Genomic DNA, 8,453 nt, shown 5'->3' with positions numbered 1-8,453 from the left:
TACAGCTGCACTGCAAGATGTTTATAATGTTGTTATTATTTTTAAAAGAACTAACTCTTTTATTGTTTATTTTTTGACCATGCTGTGGGGCATGCAGGATCTTCTCTGTTCAGGGATAGAACCTGTGCCCCCTGCAGCAGAAGTGGAGTCTTAACCACTGGGCCACCAGGAAAGTCCCTTTAACACTATTTATAACAGTCCTCTTCTCAGTAGCCCCAAACAGGAAACCATTATTAGTAGCATGGATAAATATGTCAGAGTACATTCAAATCCTGGAGTTCTGTACTGCAAAGGAAATGAACAAATTACTACCATGCCCCAACCTGGATAAATCTTATAGACATAATATTGAACAAAAGAAGCTGATGACATAACATTCTCAGCAAAACTAATGTATGATGTTATAAGTTAAGACAGAGGTGCCTTGGAGGCGGTGACTGGCGAGGGGCAAGGGAGGGAATCTGGGGTGTTGTCTGTGTTCTGTTTCTTGATCTGGGTGCTGGTTGAATGAATATATTCAGTTTGTGAAAATTCATCAAGCAAAACACTTAGGATGTGTGCAATATTTTATATGTTGGTTGTGCTCACTTCAATAAGAATAGGACATTAAACCTGTCTTTTGCAACATCCCTGGATGGGACAGGATCTGAGTTGGGGTGTCCTTGGGCCAGTTCTTTTTCCATCAGCTCCTCAAGGGTGCTGAACCTGCTCAGTACCTCCATACCTGTTCTGGCCTTAACCCTCTTCTCCTGCTACTTGCATTCCAGCCTAGGTGGCTGCTCAGGCAGCCTGTTTCTCCTTGGTTTCTACCATCCTGATCCCAAACCACTCCCTAAGTCTCCAGCATCTCGTGGGTGCTTCTAGGGGGCCTCTCTGTTTCTGTCTCACGGGGCTGTCTCCGCCTCTCCCTGTTTTCTGTCTGCAGTCTCTGTGCCCTCCCTGGACAGCCGCTGCCCTAACACTGGTTGGACCAGGGCAGGAGTCGAAACAAAGGCTCCACATACATATTCCTAAATATTTACTTTAAATCCCGGCTCCTAAGGTCATTATGGAATAGACAATGAAGAAAGCACAGTTAGAGGGAAACCAAGATACTGTCCTTGGTGATCTGAGGCAACCAACTTTAAGTGAGAGCATTGTCTCTTCTAGTTTCCCAGGGCAGGGGTTATGACTGCCCCCCTATGCACATGTACACACACACACACACACACACACACACATACCCCACTCCTTAGCCCAGCATCTTCTGGCCTTGGGAGGGGGGGCCTGGTATTACATTTGTTCCTCTCTCGCAGTTCACCTTTGTTCAGCTAGTTATCAAAACTTTAAAATATTCTGTGAGTCTGAAATTAAAAACAACACCTTTGTATTCTGGGCTAGTGACATTCTGGCTCTCCGTGGTGTGAAGGTCCATGGCAGGGACCCCTGTGCCCAAAGCTGAGGACTCAGCCTGCACAATCGGTGCTTCTAGAATGATCACAGGAAGGGTGTGTCAGGACACCAAGCCCTCGCCCACTCTGCGATCCCTATCTCAGTCTCCACTCCCGGAGCTGTGACTCCTCCAGCCTCCACACCAGCCTCCCCAGTACTCTCCACCACCCACTCTTTCCTCCAGGCTGACAACAGTTTCTTCGTCACCCCAGGATTGCTCCAAAATGCAAATCAAATCCCTCTCCCCCATCCCAAAGTCTCCCTGCTCAGTGCAGCCGTGGGGGTATGGATCAACCCCCCGCAGAGGTGTTTCAGCAGGGAGGCCATTTATTTATTTATTTATTATTTTTTGAAAGAATAGGTTTCTTTTTCTTTAAAAAAAAATTTATTTATTTATTTTTGTCTTCACTGGGTCTTCGTTGCTGTGCTTTCTCTAGTTGCAGCAAGCAGGAATGGCTCTCCAGCTGTGACGCACAGTCTTCTCATTGCAGTGGCTTCTCTTGTTGAGGAGCACAGGCTCTAGGCACGCGGGCTTCGGTAGTTGCAGCAGGCGGTCTCAGTAGGTGTGGCACACGGGCTTTGTTGCTCCAAGGCATATGGGATCTTCCTGGACTTGGGATCGAACCCATTCCCCTGCCCCTGGCAGATGGATTCTAACCACTGGACCACCAGGGAAATCCAGGGAGGCCATTTGACTAACAGTCCAAACTGGGACCCTTTTGAAAAGGCAAGGGGGTGCTATTAATAATTAAAGCAGGATGAGAGGGCGTTAACCGGATGTCTGAGCAATCTGGGATGCGCGGTCACCTTCTTTAAAGCCACTGGGCCAGGCTCTGCATGCTCAGATGTCGGTCCCCATCTTGCCTTGCCCATGCTGTCTGCTTGCCCTGCACCCCCTCGCGCAAGCCTTCCTGCTCCTGTGTCCCTCGTGAGTCAACCTGCTCACCACCTTCTCCAGGAAGACTTCCTGGTCCCCAGGTGGGACCACGTGCCTCTTCTGTGCCCACCTTGCACCTCTGCTTACTATTTTCCTCCCTGCTGGACCCGATGCTCCTCAGAGGCAGTCTGGCCTTACTCCCAGCACACAGTAGGTCCTCAATGTGGGTTCCCAGGCATCTGACCTGGGAACTCAGAGATACAGCTTCCAGCCCCAGTCCTGCTCCTGACTTCTAAGCTAGATGAGTCACTGACCCTCTGTGAGGGGGAGGGAGTGGGGACCGGTCATGATCCCCCAGTGCAGCAGATGTTCTGGGGGGCAGCTTGCCCAGGGCCTGGGGTTCCTGGGCCCACTGGTTGGAAGAGGGAAAAAGAGGGGTAGGGTGACCTGCTGGGGAGTCTGGAACTGTTGTGTCTTCCTGTGTCATCCCATGTCCTCCCCTGAGACCCCCATAGGCACAGCCCTGTGTAGCCCCCTGTTGGAGGTGGTGAGGGCTGTGGGTAACAAGGACCAGTAGAGAACGTGAGAAGCTGTGGCTTGGGCCTCTGCTCTGGAACTGGGCTCTCCTCTCCCTCCTGGTTGTCCCAGCCCTAAATCTTGCCAGGTGAGCTTCCTGGATCAGGACACGGAAGCCCCTGGCCTTCTCTCAAGGACACCTGCCATTCCAAAGGACGCCACCAGAGGGCAGCCTCCTGACCCTGGGGTGGACCCTGTAGCCTGCCTCCCTCTCAGACATCAAGGAAATCAGGACCCGGCGAATCCTGTCCTAAGGGGTTGGGACGGGCTTCTTGGGAAAGGAGCTAGCCTCTCTTGGAGTCAGCTGGGAGCCAGGGAAGTCGTTCCCAAGGGCTGTGCCCGCTTCCTCCTTCTGCCGCCTGTCCTGGCCCTAGACATGGAGGCGAGGCCCCGGGGGCCGTGGGTGCTGGCCTGGGTCAGGAAACTCATAGTGAAACCAGAGAGATCTCGTAGTGAAATTCATTCCGCGCAGCACACCTGCCTCGGGGCAGGGCTGGGGCAGGTCGGGAGGCGATAGAGCCTCCGCAGTGGCGGTGGTGTGGGGAGGGCCCAGGGCCTTATCTGATGGGCCCTGGCCTTTCTCACAGCGGAGTGGAGCTGCCCTGACAGGCCGACCACAGCCTGGTGGGCAGGGGCGCTGTGGGCCCCGTGGGCCCAGCTTCCCCACCTGCCCAACACGCAGGGAGGCAGTGAGCCTGAGAAAGGTGCGGGTGGAGGAGCGGGCGCCGCTGGAGGGGAGCGGGCACCGTGGGCCTGGGCGCTTAGGCGGGTCCCTCAGAGGCCTGGTGCCTCAAAACACAGAGAAAGGTCAAAATCAGTTACTACTAAATATTGGGGCAAACTAGGCATGTACTTGTAGCAAACTAACACTTTTAACGTGAAAACAAGAGTTTGCGCATCACCAGATACTCTGAATTTGAGACACACCAGCCCCTGGGACACTGCAGGATCTTATGATTCCATGGGCAGGGCCTGTCCTCAGTCTTGCGGGCAGCTTAAGGGCTATGGTGGGATGTCACGGGGGAACCTCCCAGAAAGTCTAAGTATGGGACCCTGGACAGGACAGCTCTCTGGGTGCCCCCCACTTGGATCCCCCCATCCTGGGGAGCCCTCCCTGTATGGGAGGGTAGGGGTCTGTCTCCCCTGGGTTGTGAGGGGTGATCCACTCCGGAAACACAGGTCCATCTGCTTTTCCAGGACCTTGTGCAGGTAGGCCTGCTGGACCCTGGGTGCCCTCAGAGAAGGGTCTGGAGAGCAGCTGTCTCAATGTCAGAGGGATCTCCCCACCCCCGGCCCCTGGATCACCCTCCTGGGACCACCCCTTTGGGCACAAGGCCTTGGCCACCCTAGGTGGGCTGGACTGAGATCTGCAGTAGGGGAGGGCCTGAATCTGACCCCGCCCTGTCTGTTTCTGACATGTATAGGTCTGGGGGCCTCGGGCCCACTCAGCTCCATCCCAGAGGACCTCAGGACCAGCATCTGCTGGAACTCTTTCCCAAGAGGAGGATGGCATGGTCTCTCAGGCCCACCTCACAGGGAGGAAGATGTGTGAAGTGAGGATTCCCAGGGCCTCAGCCGACTCCAGGCTGCCCATGGGGTCCAGGTCAGCCTGGCTAAGGGTGAGTTGTGCCAAGAGGGAAGGGGTCCAGACCATGGGATAGGTTCAGGGCATTGTCTGGTGGCGGGGAGATGGGAGTGGGGCCGGCGCTGTGTTGTCTCCCCATTTTTAAGGTGGAAAAGCTGTGGCATTGAGTGGAAATAGTCATGTAGCTGATAAGTGGGGAGCTGGGATAGTCAGATGCGGAAACTGCGACCCCTGGGAGGCATGGGCCTCCTGGTCCTGAGCTGCTCACTGGGGTCCGTCCTGGCATTCAGCCCAGCCTGTCGACTCACTGGCCTTTCTATAAAGAATGTTATCATGTCTTCTTGCCACCCCAGAGTAAAATTCATAGGTAATGTAACCTACAGTCAAATTTAATAAAAATCAATATAATGCCCTAACTTTAAAACTAGAGAGAAATAAAAGGGATGTAAATGGTAACTTCACGATGTGTGGTTGCTTTGGGAAATGCTTGCATATGACCTACAGAGGACTCAGTTACCGGTTGTGCAGAATCATGGAGGCTGTGGCAGCTGTAGACCAGACTGGGCTCAGAGCATCCTTCCAGGTTCAGATGGCTGCAGGAGCCACAGCTTAGGGATGGCGCATTTCCAAAAGGGCAAAACAACTCTGTTTTGTTTTTTTTTTTTTAATTTTTATTGGAGTATAGTTGGTTTACAGTGTTGTGTTAGTTTGAGGTGTGCAGCAAAGCAAATCGGCCACACGCACACATGTATCCACTCTCATTTAGATTCTATACCCCTCTTTACAGAATGCCGAGTTCCCTGTGCTACACAGCAGCTCCCCATAAGTTTTATTTAAAAATCTTTAAAGTTTATTTTTCAATTTTTGGCCATATCTCGTGGCATGTGGGATCTTAGCTCCCTGACCAGGGATCAAACCCATGCCCTCTGCATTGGAAGTCAGAGCCTTAACCACTGGACCACCAGGGAAGTCTGCAAACAACTCTTGATAAACATCCAAATGAAATAAGGAAATATTTTCCCGGGATTGTCATGCTTGTTGCATCCTAGGAAATTCTGTATTTGGAAATCATATAAAACGAAAGCAGGTTCCAGACTTCTCACTGTTACCAAGAGAGTCTTCACCTTCGCCAGGAATTCCTCAGCCTTGGTGCTACTGATGTGCTATGGTGCATTGTGGGATGTTAGCAGCTTCCCTGGCCTCCATCCACTAGAGGTCAGGAGCACTCCCACCCCAGGTGATGATCAGAAGTGTGACCAGACATCGTCAAAGGTTCCCTGAGGGGCGGAACCACCCCTACCTGAGTGTCCTGTGTGATATTCAGATGCTGTGTGGGCACAGGATGACTTGCCGCTGGGCAGGATGGCCCCCACACCCAGCCCCATCCCCACCACCCCCACCCCCGCCTCGACAATGCCTGTAGCACTCTCATTGCATGACATCCAGTGTTTCCCTCCATTTCTCAAACACTCCATGGGAGGAGCTCAACTCCGAGGGCCTCTCAGCCAGCTGGTTCTCTGATCTGGAAGGGCAGCCAGGCCCCTTCCAAAGAGAAGCCCCTTCCACTTTCCCGCAAACACTGTAAGACCTATGTCCGGATTTCTCCCTTGGGCCCAGTCACCACTGCCTCCCTGGCCCCTGCAGGGACAGCTGACCCATCCCACCGCATGGCCCCCAGGGCCCTGTTGCCCCAGCCTCGCCCACCTCCCCCTCATGCCCTTCCCTCCCAGCAGCTCAGGGTCTTGTCCTTCTCAAGGCCCTTTCCTCTTCATTACCCTGGAATTCTATACACATCCCTGGTCTGGAGGAGCTTTCTCAGCCTAGGGGTCTTCTCCAGGGAGCCCTCCACCAGAGCCCCTCCCCAGCATCACCTGGGCCAGTATTTCCTTTCACGTGTCCCAGCCCCCAGGGCCAGTGTTGTCAGAGTATGATTCCCAGGAAGGTGATGTGGCCGAGACCACAACTCAGTTCAAGCCTTGTTTCATCTGCTGAGGCCTCCAGTGCCCCCCGCCAGAGACTGGAGGAGGTGCCTGTCGAGGGGCAGCTCTGGGAGGGCAGTGGGTTACAGCCTGTGGGGTGGGGGAAGGACCTGGAGTCTCCCTGCCCAGAGCTTCTGCCCCCTCTCTCACAGGACCCTGGAATCTCTCCATCCACAGGTGTCTACTGGGGAAGGTCTGCTCCGGTCCAGAGTGGGGCTGGGGCTGAGGATGGGCACTGGGGAGGCAGAGGGGAGGGCCCGCCTCCAGTTCAGTTCCTGGCATCCACCCCTTGAGGAACCAGAACTTCCAACCCTTAAGGTGTCCCCGGGGCATGGGGCACCTCCTGGGGTGGCCTTCACCTCACTCCTCACCTCCCCGCAAGCCTGCTTGTCCCGGAGCGAGGTTCATGCCTGGCAAGTGGGCCAGGGCTGTGGACGGGGCAGAGAAGGGCTGTGGCCATGCCTACCTGGCCACCTCTCAGCCCTTGGCAGAGACTGCGTCCCATCCCGGGGGTGCTCCGGCTTCTGGGACACCCCCTCTGCGTGGTGCAGGTGGAGGCGGCTCAGGGAGGGTGCGCGGGCGGATGAGGCCATCTCCAAGCTGGCTGGCTGGGTGCACAGCGCCGAGGGATGCCAGATCCTGGGAGGATATGGGAGGTGAAGGTGTTACTGGCTCAGCCGTGCCCGACTCTTTGCCACCTCATGGACTGTAGTCCACCAGGCCCCTCTGTCCATGGAATTCTCTAGGCCAGAATACCGGAGTAGGTAGCTATTCCCTTCTCCAGGGGATCTTCCTGACCCAGGGAACACACCTGGATCTCCTGAGTTGCAGGTGGATTCTTTGCCATCTGAGCCGTCAGGGAAGCCCTATAGGAGGTGAAGGCCCTGATATCCTGCAGTCTGGGAAGGGAGGCACCAACAACTCCTGTCTCTGTCATCTTCCATTGGGTCTCATGCTCCCAAATGGGGAAAAAAAAAAAATGGGGAAAGTGACCTTTGCCCTCCTCTCCTGGTGGCTTTTGCAGGAGAGGGCCGGCAGTATACCTGAAATGGGTCCCTCCAGCCCACCGAGTCTGGGGTTCCGGGGCCCAGGCAGGCCCCGCCCTGTCCTGCTGGCCTCGCGTGCCCCATGCCTCAGTTGGTAGGGCTCAGACACCCCGCCCCCAGCCTTTCCCCCAGTTCCTCAGGCTCCTCTCAGTGACGCAGGCGGCCTGGTCCCGGCTCAGCTGAGGTTGTTCTTGGCCAGTGTGGACGTACCCACTCTGGGGCCTGGCCTGGCTCCCAGGCCCCTTCCCCTGCCCGGTGTCCTCTAGGGTCCCCACCCTCAATCATGCCGGCCTTGCTCATGGGCTGGCTCTTCCTGGGCTTCTGGTCAGGATGGCGACCTCCTGGGTTCTTGCTGCTTCTCAACCCCGGTCTTGGGCCCCCGGCCTGGTTTGTGTTTATCAGGGGGAGGGGATGGGCAGGGAGCCCAGCGTGTCACTGCAGCCTTCCCCTTGAGGCCTCCCTCCCCAGGGGCGACTAGCTGGTCATGTTGCACCTGGGTGGGGGTGGGGAGGCCGGAGGGTAGGAGCTGGCCTTGGTGAAGACCCTTTGCCTAGAGGGCCCAGGGACACCCTAGGGGCCCCAGGTGGCTCTGTGACTGTGCGTGGGTGGGAGGAGCTTTGAGAGATGGTGTGAGAGTGAGTGTGTGGGTGTGGGCCCAGAGACGGGGATCGTGAGAACGTGAGTGGGTGAGACCGAGGGCTGGGGTGCCCCTTCTCCCTGGGACCTCCCCCAGGAGAGAGTTCAGGGAATGGGGTAAACAGTGCATCAGGAATGCTGGCCACTAGGTGTCACCAGGAGCCCATGGGACAGAAGAAGTCCCCTTATCTGCACCACCCCCCCCAGGCTTGTCCCCCTTCCCTTGATCAAGGGGTGCTTTCTGGTCTGTCAAGACATCCGAGCACCCACTAGCTGTGTTTAGCCCATGGGGGTAACATCGCCTTGTGCAGGAGGAGACAGTC

Source organism: Odocoileus virginianus, chromosome 20 (genome assembly GCF_023699985.2).
Source record: "Odocoileus virginianus isolate 20LAN1187 ecotype Illinois chromosome 20, Ovbor_1.2, whole genome shotgun sequence".
Classification (NCBI taxonomy): Eukaryota; Metazoa; Chordata; class Mammalia; order Artiodactyla; family Cervidae; genus Odocoileus; species Odocoileus virginianus.
This window is presented reverse-complemented; position numbering follows the sequence as displayed.